Source organism: Cavia porcellus, unplaced genomic scaffold (assembly GCF_034190915.1).
Source record: "Cavia porcellus strain 051 isolate PalLab524CR breed Dunkin Hartley unplaced genomic scaffold, mCavPor4.1 scaffold_1, whole genome shotgun sequence".
Classification (NCBI taxonomy): Eukaryota; Metazoa; Chordata; class Mammalia; order Rodentia; family Caviidae; genus Cavia; species Cavia porcellus.
Window position 1 is genome coordinate 28,289,917 of NW_026947484.1, and position 14,867 is coordinate 28,304,783.

The following is a 14,867-nucleotide window of genomic DNA, read 5'->3' on the forward strand; positions in this document are numbered from 1 at the left end:
TCTGCTATCTGAAGCCATCAAACCACACAGCAAGCACCTCTAAGGCCTTAGACCAAGACTCAGTTCAAGAGCTTTTAGTCTTGCACAGACTTGTGCCAATACCTTGTATATCACTTTCCATTCTTCCATCACAATTTACACAAATTTTATTTCCACTAGGTTCTCTTCCAGCCATCCATTGTCATGGTCTCACTAAGGTTTTGGTTGTCGTTTGAGCTTTCTAATCTCTGTGTCTTACCTTTCAGAGTGCTATTGTGACTTTAAACTGCCAGCATTCTTACACCCTCACTTACGGAACTGCTTAATCTTTAACCTCAGTGAGCCTTTAGATCCTGGTATCTTTACTATCTCTGAGCCTACTGGTCCCCAACTTACTGTGTATCTTTTGCTAATCACAAAGTGCATCTCCACCCTTCAGATGACTCTCTTCCATTGTTTTGAAATGATCTATCTCTATATTAGAATTGTAGTTTAGTTTTTCCATTTCCACAGCCAGGTTCAGTTAGGTTCTTACTGTTGCTGCTTTGTGACTCAAAGATTTCCTGGATAAAGAAGGAAGGTGCTTTTCTGCCTGAGTATGGGAAGTTTACTATAAGAGTAATTTGAGGAACTGAGAAATTACAAGGTCTGTGTGTGTGTGTGTGTGTGAGAGAGAGAGACAGAGTGTGTGTGTGTGTGTGTGTGTGTGTGTGTGTGTGTGAGAGAGACAGAGAGTGTGTGTGTGTGTGTGTGTGAGAGAGACAGTGTGTGTGTGTGTGTGTGTGTGTGTGTGTAAGGTCACGTAAAAATAAAGATCCTGAATATAGTGTTGTTTAGTGGTATCAGCAGTTAACAAATGAAAGAACCCAAACTCCCCATGCATCTCTGTAAAGCTCTCTTTCAAGCTACTATCCAGAGCCTTAAGAAGTAGATGGCAAATAGTCCATCAACACCTATTGAATATGTGTCTGCATTTCTCAATTTTTAGTCTTTTTGCTACCCAAATCTTTATTGTTCATTTTTATGATTACGTTTCTCCAAGATTTCTCCTCAATATTCTCATGGTTGCTAATCTTCTTTTATTGCTTTAATATTATAAATGGAAAAAATGTAGTAAGAAGAATGAATGAGAAAAATCAGGTTCTAAGTTTTATAGGGCTCTCTAGGACCTTAAGAACTTGTGCATGCAAAATGCCCTCTTATCCTAAAATTCAATTTGCATATATTTTACTAGTTACTATATTATCTTCATGTATGTTAATAAATTGTTACTGTAAGGGATAAGTGATATAATTTGAGGTATTTGAAAATTAAGCTATTGTGAAGGTATATTGGATAAAGTAAAAACTGAAGAAATGAATGCTGTGGGAAAGGAAGTTTTCAGTGACTCTTCTCTTGCAGTGCTGAGGATTGAATCCATGACCTTGCACATGCTAGGCAAGTGCTATCCAACTGAGCTATATCCCAACCCTTAAAGATTTATCAGAGGCAGCACATGACCTAAATAATTAGTTGGTAGATGTTTCTATAACTCTAAATACTCCTTACTACAAGTCATGATGATATCCTCAATCAGACAATGCTTTTGTTTCAATTTTGAATGTACTATACAATTCTTAAATATTTCTGATGAATGAATATCCTCACTTGCTTATGGAAATTCTAGTTTGGTTGTATGTTGTATATCTTAAACAAAAGAGTTTCCCTCAAATCAGATAATGCTTAAAGTTTTGGGTCCTTATATCTGCACTCATTTAAAGCAGTTAAGGTTCCATTCCATCTGCCTTCTTAGAAACTACATTACAGTAATTCTTATTGTTGAGAGTAAGACTAAGTGTATTTTTGAGAGAAGGAAGAAATAGCAATTGGAAAGGTTAAGGAAATAAAAATCAGAGTCTTGTTCTTGGCAGGCAACTCTGTTTCTTACTTTACCAGGTTAAGGATTATTCAATGGATATTGAAGAAATTCTTAGGGTTTTTTTTTTTTTAATTTTGGGGAGGATTCCACATTTAAATAGGGAGAGAATGAGAAAAAAGAAATATAATGAAATGTTTTACCATGACAGGGGTTGTTTGGGGGAGTGTGAATGAAGTGAGAATGGAGGAAAAAAAGAAAGATAAAGAAATTCTTACTTGGGAAAAGGTAGAATAGCAAAGAAATTTGATGGGAAGAGCCTCATTTGAGACCTTATATAAATAAATATAAATATAGATAACCTATTTTGTATAACAAATAATGTGAATAGATACATCATTTGGGTTTGTACATTTAGTGTTTAAGCAATCAGGTTGGGAATCTTCTGACTGTGTTTTTGAATAATTGATATTCAGAATACAATTTGTCATCTAAAAGATGTTTGATGGAACTAATTTGCATTTAAACATTCATGATGATTCTGAATAAGAAAAATACACAAAAGCACAAAGCACTTAATTATGTCTCTTTAAAAATAAATGTCAAAAAAAGCATTTAAAGTAGAAAGAAAACATAGAACTTAAAGAACAGTTATATCTCAGAAATCAAAATATTTTATCTCTACACAGGATAATAGAATTACTTTATGTATTTTATTATAATTGAAAGATCTTAGAATTTTTTTCTTTCAGTCACAGCTTAAATACCATTCTTTTAAACCATTGTAAATGAACTCAGTACCTTTGCTTTCAACAGTGCTTCTTGGCCGAAGCTCTTTGTAATTATTGAAATATTTGATTTGCATTTGTGGTGTTTGAAATTATTTTGTGCTTATTGTATTTTCTTAGTTTGTAGGATTTTTTTTTTTTTTTTTTTTTTTTTTTTTTTGACTAACAGAACTGTTTCTTTTACTTCTTGAAAGTACATGAGACCAAGGAAGTGGAGCCAGAGCTGTAGGACCTTCCCTAGCTCCTACAACACAAACACGTAGCACACCAGGATTTGCAGATACAATCCGTAGTTATCAGCTACAACAACTACAGCCCGGGCACCAACAGCCAGGTCATGGAGTCCTCTGGTATTATGATTCCAAAACCTCCAAAGCCACCAAATAAGCCACTCATGCCTTGCATGAGGTACAGCAGAGAGGTGTGGGATCAAGTAAAGGCTTCCAATCCTGACCTAAGGTTGTGGGAAATTGGCAAGATTATTGATGGCATGTGGCAAGATCTCACTGATGAAGAGAAACAAGAATGTTTAAATGAATGTGAAAAAAATATGAGAGAGTACAGTGAATCTATGAAGGCCTGTCATAGTTGCTTTGCCATGTGTTGCTTACGTCAGTGTAAAAAGTTGTGCACGAACTGCATGAGAGGAAGAAAGTTGAGAGTCCTGCATGTAGAAAGGAAACTTTCATGAGCATTCATCGTCCTGAAGATCCAGAGGTGATGAGGATGACTCTCCTGTGTAGTATACAGCCACCACCAGTTTCCAGAGAAACCTCTGCCTCATCAGTGAAATCCTCTGTAAGAGTGTGGTGCCAGACAGTCAGTCAGTTGTCACAACAGCTAGGATACAGGTCCTCAAGTGACAAGACCGGTTCTCAATGGTTCGTGTTTCATTAACAAAAACTGAAAGCTGAACTTCTTCAAATACAGGAAAGGTCCCTGAAAAAGAAAAGGGAATTCCTGGAAAGCACAGATTCATTTAACAGTCAATTTAAAAAGTTGTGTGATCTGAAGGTGGAAGTAGATATAGAAAAGACTGTCGCTGAGGAAGAGGCCAGGAAAAGGCAAGATGACCAGGAGAAAGCCCAGGGGAGCAGGCGGAGCCTGTCAGGGCAGCCTGGCACCCCGGAGGTGCAAAGCCAGGGAAAAGAAGAAACAGCTTTCTGTCAGAGACTGAGGAGACAAGCGTTGAAGTCCTCTGGGCTTTACTTTTCAAATATATCTGAAATTGCCTACTTCTCTTTATTTTCTCTACTATTCTAGTACAAGCCAACATCATTTCTTATGTAGAATATTGCAAAAGCCTCTCCAGTGGTCCTTCTTGCTTTTTAATATCACTGCTTCTCCAAACACTGTTCAGAATAATCTTTAAAGACTTCCCTTATTAAATGCTGATGTGCCAGGTAACCAATTCATTTGTTGGAAAATTTTAAAGATAAAAAAGAATCAGGTATTCGTGTTTCCTTTTTCTTAACCAAGTAATTGATGAGAGGAATACCTTTTCTAGAGAAGTATACCAGCTAATAAAGAAGGGATAATAGAAATTAATATCAGCATTTTATAATCTTTAATAAAATATTTTAATAGATCTTGGCAGGAAGTATCTCTGTCTTCTAATGTCATATACACAGAGAAAGCAATGTATTTTTTCTTGCCTAATGGTGAAAGTACATAGCATAAATTATGAGTAATTTTGCTAAAATTAAAAGCTGAATCTGGTTACGTATCCAGATTTAGGGAATACATTAAATAGCAAAACATGCTAAGTGATACTGTGAAAGTGTAATAAATAAATTCAGAGTATGAAAAATCCTGCAGGACAAATAACTCCAACTTTTTATTCTCCAACAAACAAGTTCTAATAGGGGAAAAAATTAAGGAGGGATAACTCAGATTACAAAGATTATAGTCCTGTTTCCAAGAAGAATCTTTATTTTACAGGAACACATGCTGAATATGAGGTTGGAGGAGTGAATAAGGAGTAAAGGGGTATATGTTACCATCAGTTGGTAACTGCTGAAACGAAGTGATAAGCAATACATAGGGGTTTGTTCTGGTCTTTTCTTTCATATGTTATTAAACTTCCTATAATTAAATATAAAACAAAACAAAATGCCATTGTTCTTAGACCATAATTCAAAGTCTTCACCTTAGTTTCAAGGTTCTGCTAAGTCAGATTCTTACTTATCTACCAAGCTCACCCTTGTTCAGAATATATTTCTTCTTTTCTTCAGGTAACTGAAGTTCATGTCCATCTTAGGGCTCTTAATGTCTAGAATCTCCTTTCCATGGATCTTCAGTGTCTGTCCCTCATGTGACATTTAGGTCTCATTTTAAATATCGAAAGAGCAGACTGTCACGATCAGTATCATTTTAATTTATTGTCATCAGAACAGTTCTTATGATTTGACATTTTTCTTTTCTGTTTGAAAAGTGACTGTTTCCATCCATCAGAATGTAAGTTACATGAGGTTTGTGGTAACTTCTTGACTATCTTGTTCACTGTTGAATTCCCAGCATTTCAAGTATAAGATGAATAAGTTGGTATTCAATAAATATTTTTTGAGTGAATAATAATTAAAAGTCTGTTAAACTGTTATATCATACCTATTTTTCATATATAATATCAATAACATGTACTATTGTTGATAAAGAAAATATTTAAAATTCAGTTGGCATTCTTGCTATTAATGTTTTGAAAGACTTATATGTGGGAAAATTAGCTCTGTTAGCAAAGCTTCAAAAATTTAGGAAATTCACAAAATGTCAAACATTTTCTAAGCACTTGTTTGAAAATATTTTTGTTTTTGGTAATTAATGTCGTATGTTGTACAAAACTGTTTTTTATATCTAGATAAATAGAGGTTAAATTTTGTGATTGTGTTTATGTGTGATATGAAAATTTGGCAAACTGTTCTTGGCTCATATGAATAATAATGAAATATGTATAATTATGTCTTCCATGAAGAAGGAGCTGAGAAATATTTTATAAATCAATGCATAAGGCTGTTAAATTATGAGACATCTTTTCAAAAGCATAAAACATGGCCAGGCATGGTAGTACACACCTGTAATCCCAGCACTTGGGAGGCTGAGGCAGGAGGATCACCATGAGTTCAAGGCTAGCCGGGATTACAGAGCAAGACCCTGTCTTTTTTTTTTTTTTTTTTAAGCACACAACACTGTACAGCTATGAGACAGAGAGAGAGAAAGAGAGAGAGAGAGAGAGAGAGAGAGAGAGAGAACATTTAAAATCTACTCTCCTAGTAGTTTTCAAGTATACGATATATGTACTTATTTTTACTCTAGTCACTGTATTGTTTAGTAGATCTCAACATATTTCTGTTAATTGAAATTTTTATATTCCTTGACCAGCATCTTCCCAAAGCTCTAGCTCCTCTAACCACCATTTTACTTTCTGTATTTATTGATTTATCTTTTTTTTAAGATTCCATATATAAATGAGATCATACAGTATTTATCTTTCTGTGCCTGGCTTATTTCAATCAACACAGTGTTGTCTAGGTTCATTCATGTTGTCATAACTGATGGTATTTTGGTCTTTTTTAAAAGAATGAATGGTATTCCACTGTGCATATGTGCATATTTTTTCTTTTTTTTTTTTTTTTTCTTTTTGTCTTTTTCCTTTTTATCGGTACCAGGGATCGAACTCACGACTGCCTGCTTGCAAGGCAGGTGCTTATGCCGCTGAGCTAAATCCCCAGCCCCGCATATTTTTTCTTTATCCATTCATCGAAGTACATTTAGTTTGATTCCCTGCCATGGCTAGTGGGAATAGTCTTATTTTATATTTATTCATATAGTATTGTTTATAGTATTACCTGTTTACCAGATCAGGCTCCAACTGCTTTTTGTCTTTTAAAATTCAAATTCATTTTCATAGGATAAAGATTTCTCACTGAGATACTTTAAAATATTACAAAATTTAAAACTAATTCCATAAAAATATGTGAAAATGTTTTAGGCTATCACAGCACTAATTATAACCTCTCAAACTTTAAACTATGAAGATGACAATACTTTTAACTTTAATACAAAGAAAATATGTATTTTTATAGAAACTTAAGTAGCACCACAATATAAATACATAAAGTAAAAGAGTAAAAATCTTCTAATTCCGTCATTACCCATTTCTTCATGCTGGATAGGGGCCAGAAGGCCAGTAGTTTTAGTGGTGAGAAGTCTTTTTAATTGCCTTCTTTTAATTGAAAAAAATAAGGCCTTTATTGGGTTGATATGTGCCTACTATTACTTAGTGAAAACATAAAAAAGTGAATAAAACTTAATCTCTACCTTTAAAAGGGTGAGTTCAAACTACACTGAAGAAAACAAGATACCATGGTAGCCATTGATGATTTCCTATCACTTGATTCAAAAGCCAATAATGCTTTTATTCTTAGTTTTGATTGGTTTCAGTCTGTTTTCAATTATTTGATTCTAATATGTATGAAAATATGGACAGCTACTTTGAATGGTAGCCATTATTGATTTCCTAGTATGTGGTCTTGAAATCCCTTAAGGCTCTCTTTCTTGTGTTTTGATTGTTTTTATATTATTTTGATGTGTATTAACTTACTGTGTGTGAAGGTATGGACAACTGTTTCGAAAAAAACAAGAGACATTATGGTAGCCACTGTTGATTTCCCGCTGTCTTTTTCTGAAATCCTGTATTATATGCATTGTTTTACTCTGTTCTATTTTGTTTTGTTTTTGCTTTGTCTTGTTTTATTCTCTTTAAAGTAAAAAATATAAAAAGGGTGAGTTCACTGTCTAACAGGAGGGTGGGACATGACTCTATAGTTAGTATGTATTTCTTCTAATCTAAGGGAAGGTGTCCAAGTTTTAGCTTTAGCTTTCGCATTGTACAGGTCTTCTTTCCCTCTGTGTTTCCATGTACCACTGGTTGGAAGAACAGAGGAAAATGAGATATTGGGCTAGAGGAAGAGGTTGAGAGATTGAATCAGACCATTAGCTAATTTATACTGGGAATCTGTTCTTTTTTCTCTGATTTATTGCCTATGTATTAATATTTCACAATTACTGAGATTATACTTGATTCAAAGAGTTAATTCCTTACACCCATATAGTCTTATTTTCTGGTGCAAAAATAGCTTAGTCTGAATTTCAATCCTTTGTTTTATTTCTTCCTTTATACGTAGTTATCATGTGTGTGTATTGTATTACTATTTTTAGTATATGTTTGTATCCATTCTTTCTCAATAATATTTACACTTATTGTGTACAGTTGGTACATGTGCATAACATATTTTAATTCTTTTTTCGCCCCCTACTACCCTATCCATTCCTGCTCTTTCCACTTCTTGGTCCCTTTCCCATTTGCAGAACCTATATTTCTATTTTTTTCTTTCAATTCTTTGCCTGTTTTGATGGAATTTTGCAAACATATGCATTCATCATGTCAAAATTGTTTCTTCAACTGGAAAAGAAAAATTATTATCATCTTAAAATATGAGTTGTAATTTATAATTTGAACAACAGTCTAATTGATAATGGTTTAAAATTGACAGTCCTATTATTTGAAATAAATCACTTATCTGGATATTAGTTTTGAAACTAAGACCGGCAAAATATGCTCTAAAAAACCACATATTTATTATTAAAATCTTATTTGAGAGACCATAGCTTACTGAGTTTCTATGTAGAAAAAAGGCATAAATTGGCCTTAGCATGATCAAATTATTGTTCTTCTATTTCAGCTGTGAGTTATATCTCAAAGCATTCTGTTATGTATATGCCACAGGAAATGGGGGTGGCTCAGGCAACACTGGTGTAGAGTCTACGACTTATTTGTGGATCTTTTGCCTAATGTTTGTTTCCTAAGGAGATAATGACATTTATATAAGTTTTATGAGGTGTCCAGTTTTGTAGATAATAAATTGATATTTTATCAAGATTACAGGTGATACGCTGATTGGCTTTTCATTGCTTTCCTAGCACCCTTTCATGAAAGCAGGAATTTCAGGGGCCTTGTTCATTACTGTATCCCTAGTGTGTAGAAGAGCAATTGACACATAAAAATGTAGATGCTGATTTCTGAGTTAGAGTTAAGGTCTATAAAGATTATCTTCCCTGTCTTGTTATTTTATACTTTGGCTTTAAGCATGTCTAATACTGTGTGATCAGTAATAGCAGATAAACATGAAAACAATAGATATTTGTTGAGATAGGAACAATTTCTAGACACATTGCCACATTTTCTTGCTCATCAGGGTACAACATTATTGTTAGCAAGTTCAATTGTAATGACTAAGGTACTTAAATGTGACTGAAAAGTCAGGTGCTGATTCAATAGTCTTTTAATGAGGTGTAGAAAACGTATTTATTTGCAGTTGAAAGGTCTTAGGCGTCTTAAATGTCTTTTGGGGAGTTATGAGATAATATGTAGTTTAGGAAGTTGCAAATGCTGAAGATAGTGATGTGGGAATTGGGTTGCTTTATGTCTTTTCTCCTATCCTCATCCCTGTTTCCCTCTTTCCTACTATCTCCATCTGGGTTCTCTGGCCTATATTCCTTAATGTTTCTCAAGTCTTGTGCGTTAAAGTGCTGAGCTCTCAGTAGGTTACGCTACTGAAGCTTACTGTTTTCATTTTGGTAGGTGGTGAGTCTACTTAATGGGTATGGTCATTAAAATGTAGATATTTGACTACTGTATTCAAACAACAGATGTAACTTCTGCTCACTTTTTATCCCCTACTTTTAGTCATTTACATATTTTTAAATTATATATTGACCAAATATTTTCACACTTAGTTTTTTTTTCTTTTTTTATTCTAGAGAATTTTCCCTTTAATTTTCAAAAGGTATTTTCCTCTGCTTAAATCACTTAGCCTATGGAAAAACTATTTTAAAATCACTTGTTGGGGCCATTTTGAAGTGGATAACTATTTTCTCAGCATTCTTTTGTAGGAATAAACATGATATATTTAATCAGAAAAAAATTTATAATTTTTACTTGCATGGCACAATAAGCTTTTCATTAACTTTTTGTGATTACTACTACCTAATTACCTAGCATTCCCTTCCCCCAATCTACAATCTCATTTCCTCTTCTAAAAAAAATCTCAGTACAGTAGACAAGAAATATTTTTATTTTTCAGAATAACTTTTGGACAAACTATTTGACTGTGAATTTCAGTTTCTTTATCTGTAAAATAAAGACATTGGACAGATAACCTCTATGGTATTTTCTAGCTTTAAAATTCTCTTTGTGAATCATTGTAAAATGAGGAACCACAAGGGAAAAAAGCAACTCTTGGAAGTTCAAACAGTGAATTACTAACATGGCTTTATGTCTGACTTTCTGCTTGACCTTTTCATTTTCATATTCACACAACTCTTGCCCATCCTGAACCTTTGCTGATTTCTTTCTTGACTGAAAATATAGTAGTTTTTTAAAATGTAAAATAATTTTGCTACAACTATAACTCTTTGAAAATCTTTTGAAAGCTCAAATATAGTTCTATAGTAAAAAAAAAATCCTTAGAATTTAGTTAATTCTTGCTCATATTAAAAAGGGAAGTCACATAAGTAGTAGTTTTCTCCTAGTTATTAAAGACAAATCATAAAGCAATGTATATGCAAAATTGTGTAGGATGAGTAATAAAGTAAATAAAAATAAATATGTAGCAAAAAAGGGTAAGATTATTAAGTAACATTTTCTTCCATACTTACAGTGATCCAAAATTCATATTTGGGTATGTAGAAATTATCGAGGTGAGTGGTGGAGTTTGCTTTGATGGTTAAGTATATACCTGTCATGAGTGTTCACAGAAGACTTTTATCTGCAGGAAGTTAGACTAGATCTCTCAACCTTCAAAAGCTTGTGAATCCCCTCCCCACTCCTTATCTGAACTGAGGGTAGACATTCTCCTTAACAACTTAGAAATGTGTATATTTTGTTAATTACATTTCATATTGTTATGACTCATTGGTTCCTAGAAGTTATAGGGTCGAATATTTTAGCATGGCAGCCAGAATCAGCTATAATCAATTGTAGTTCACTATGAATTTATTTTTGAATTTTTATTATTATTTAAAAAAAAGTAAAACAGAAAAAAGGGTAGAAATGATACAGAATTTCAAAAAAACACTAAGAAATCATTGCTAGTTAATATATTACATATTGTTCTTAGTAGTTGTTCACGTTACAAAATCCAAGCATGAAAAATGAACAATCAAACAATAACAGCATAAACTATTCTTTTTGATGAACTAACAAAAACTTAGTAGTATGGTTATCTATCTTGCTTACTTAAACATACATACAGCTATATGTGTATATCTACAAGTTGTTCTTTCCTTTCAAGCACTTTCTTTCCCTTTAATTATTATAATATTGGTTGTATATTTTGGATCTTGTTACTCTTTCAGTCTTTTAATACTTATTTTTTACACTAGAGAGGCAATATGATATTTACAAATATGAGTCATTTATTTCACTTATGTGTATAGTTTCAAGGTGCCTCGATTTACCTATAAAATCCTCAAGATCAAGATCTTTTATATAGCTGAGTAATATTCCATTGTATAAAAATACCACATCTTTTCATCCATTCTGTGGTTGATGGGCATTTTGGTTGTTCTCAAGATTTAGCTATTACACATTGTGCTGCTATAAACATGGGTGCACATATATCACTGTGACATGACCTTTTCAGTTTTTCTGGGAAAATACCCAGGAGGGAAATAGCTGGATTGAGTGGAACTTCCAATCCTAGTCTTCTGCAAAATCTCCATACTGATTACCATAGTGGCTGCACCAGTCTGCACTCCCACCAACAGTGAAGTGTTCCCTTTTCCCCCACAGCCTCACCAACATTTGTTATCAGTTGATTTCCTGATGGCAGCCGTTCTTTCTGGAGTGAGATGAAATCTCAGTGCTGTTTTAATTTGCATTTCTTGAATGACCAGTGATGGTAAACATTTCTCCATGTATTTGCCACTTGTATATTTTCATCTGAGAAATGCGTATTCCTCTCAGATGCCCATTTTTGAAGTGGGTCTTTGAATTTGGGGAGCTTGATGGTTTTTAGTTCTTTGTATATTCTGGATATAAGCCCTTTGTCTGAGAGACTGCTGGCTAAACTTCTTTTTCATTCTGTGGGTTTTCTTTTCACTTTGCTGATGATTTCTTTTGAAGTACAAAAATTTTTTAATAAGATGAGATCCCAGTTGTTGATTCTTAGAAGTATTCCCTGTGTGATTTGTGTTTTGTTCTTGAACTCTGTGCCTACTCCTATGTCTCCAAGATTTCTACCTACCTTGTCTTCTAGTAGATTAAATGTTTCTGTTTTAATATTTAAATCTTTGATTCACTATAAATTTTAATCAATCTGTCTCTCTTTTGGTAAAATTTAGCTACATTTTTCAACAAAAGTATGATTATTATATAAAATAAATTTGTTAAGTGTACCAAGTAGCTTGGAGTGGTTGTTTTGTTTTGTACTGGGGATCAAAACTCATGACCTTGCGCTTGCCAGGCAAGCACTTGAGCCACCGAGCTAAATCCTCAGCCTGAGTGTTTTTGTTCTGATATTTAAGTGTATCTTTTCTTCTTTCTAAAAACAAAACAAAACAAACAAACTTTTTTTTCCTTTTTGGTGCTTTGTGGTAAAAATAGCTTTTATTCACTTTTTCTGTAAGCAGTGCGCCACAAATACTTTTTACTTTATACAAACATAATTTTCATCCTTTTTTAAAAAAGTAGTTGGACGGAAATTTAGTGATCACCTAACCTAAAATAATTAACAGATGAGAAAACCAAAGTCCAGACTGGCCTGCTATTACACAGATAATTTGTTGCAAAAATGCTTAAAATTTCCTAGATAAAATTCTTTCCTCTATCTGAGAAATAGATATCTTAATTTTTGTCTGGCCCCAGGTAGATTTATAGTCTTGATTTTTGCCAAACTTCTTTTTTTCAGCACATGCTTTTTTCAAAGACCGTAGTATTTAATCGGGATTTAAAATCCAAAAGCTTCAGAATAATAATTCACACTTAAAATGTAACTGCATATGGAGCTAGAATTTCTTACAGTTGGTTTATTTAATGTGATTTAGATCTTTAAAATCCAAAAATGAAATTTACTGACCTAGTTTCAAAAGTATTAATGTTCCAAAGATTTTGTTAAAAAAATCTTTTAGAGTACTATATTTTGTCTATGATTATACTTTATAGGTTGTTTATTTTTATTATTTTCTTTTTTCTCTTTTAAAGAGGATACAACAGAATAAAACTAATTAAAGGAAACCAGTGTAAAAGATACAAGCCTTCAAAACATGAAATCAACAATAGTTACCATAATGCCTTTTAAAAATAGTTGTAGATAACTTCGGATATAGTGAAAATCAGAGTAGAATAGAATAGAAACAATAAAAGCAAAACAATGAATTCAACAAAGGACTTCAAAAGAAGCCTATAATAAATCCAAAATTGCTACATAATATATCTTGCTATCTCTGAAATAGCTTTTCCTACCATCAGATTTGACATAATGAAACAAAACAAAAGAGAATAAAACTGAACCCAACAAAGCAATGGAAACAATATAGGACTTCCAAAACAAGACCACAAGTAATCAGCAAGGGCTACAACCCTCAGAAGGAGATATCCTGCTAGATGCCACACTGCCTACACTATCCTCTGAACCTGTGACCAGACCACTGGCCATAGACCTGCAATGGTAGTGAAACGCCAAAGCACCACAGGCATCTCATTGCATATCACCTCCATAGCTATTGACACAGCCTGTGTTTTTCCAAATGAGCTGGTCACTTAGGGTGGGGTTGGGAGTGTTGGTACTTCATGTTTGTCAGCCCACGCACCTGAAGGAGCTGGGGTCTGTCCCAGTCCACTGGTGGCCCACACATGGCACTGGTTCCCAGTCCAGGTTTGCTTGCTGATGTGGCTTTGTTCTCTACCTGAATGGCACTGACTCACGGGGAGAGGCTGGGGTCTGTCTGTCCCCATCTGGCGGTGGCCTGTGCCTATTTATTTTTATTTAAATGATTATGCCATATATTTGCTTTTGTAGATTGTTGTTAGGAAGATAGTTATTAATTTAAAACAAAATCTTCACTTGGGAGGCTAAAGCAGGAGAAATGTTGTGAGTTCTGGACCAGCTTAGTTTATATAGTGAGTTCAAGGCTGAACTCTGTAGCAAAATTTTGTCTCAGGAAACAAACAAACAAAGAAAAAACCAAAACTAAAGCAAAACAAAAAGCCTGAATTTAATGGTAGGTTATTGAAAGCTAAAATAATCTTCAGTGACACGATGTTAGGAAACTTATGCTCAGATTTCCATCCATGATTACTAAGACCCTTGTTCTTTAATACAAAATGCTCTTAAAGGATCATGTAAGAAAAGAATATTGCAAACAGAGAGAGAGTGAGAGAAAAGGGAAAGAAAGGGAATGATTATTTTATTTCCAACTTCTTTTGTCTTTTTAAGTATATGAAGAGGATATATATATTTTAAAATTTTTAACGAGGTATTGCTATAAATAGTTGCCCATGCTGGTCTCAATTGTGTGATCTTCTTTCCTCAGCCTCCTGAGTAGCTTGTATCTAAGGTGTAGGCTACCACATCTGGCTTGATAACTTCTTAGAAATAAATGTATTTTGATTTTCAAGAAGATCTATAATATTTTAAGCCTTTTTAAGAAGTCTTATTCTTCACTAACATCTACTTTCTAGGCTATGAACATCTGTAAATATAAGAAGTTTCAAGAGCAGAACTTTAAAGAATTTGAGAGATGTTCCCATGAATAACTAAAATATTACTTTTGTTGTAGTGTCATTATTTATATATTTGAAATTTTAGTGTTTTACCTTTACCGTGGAATTACGTAGGCATCTGTGGGGTAACTTACGTTAATATTTCAGGAGATAGGTGTAGAGGCGTCGAGAATTGACCGTTGTATGATTGTTCAGGTAATAGGTCCTCTGTGAACTGATGCTTTCCCATGTTGTCAGGGTCAGCTCCACATCTCTGCTAGCCACACAGCTCGGGAAATGGAAGATGATAAAGGAAAAGAAGAATATGCTATTTTCTTTTCTTTTTAAAGACATAGTTTGCTCTCATTTGAGTTTGGAGAGATTTACCCAAGTATCCTTTGCCCTTCCTTTCTTTTTCCTATAGAAAAGAAGATATTTGAAAATGGATTGGGGCAATTTATCATTTGTGGAGAAATGAAGAGATTAA

The 14,867-nt window shown here is 33.6% G+C and overlaps 1 protein-coding gene and 1 pseudogene across 3 annotated transcripts in view; both read left to right on the forward strand.

The window, feature by feature from the left end:
- Window positions 1-14,867, forward strand: part of Nubpl (NUBP iron-sulfur cluster assembly factor, mitochondrial) — a 239,322-nt gene that overhangs the window by 138,357 nt on the left and 86,098 nt on the right. The gene's annotated exons all lie outside the window — the stretch shown is intronic.
- LOC106026464 (SWI/SNF-related matrix-associated actin-dependent regulator of chromatin subfamily E member 1-like) lies at window positions 2,039-4,230 on the forward strand (annotated as a pseudogene).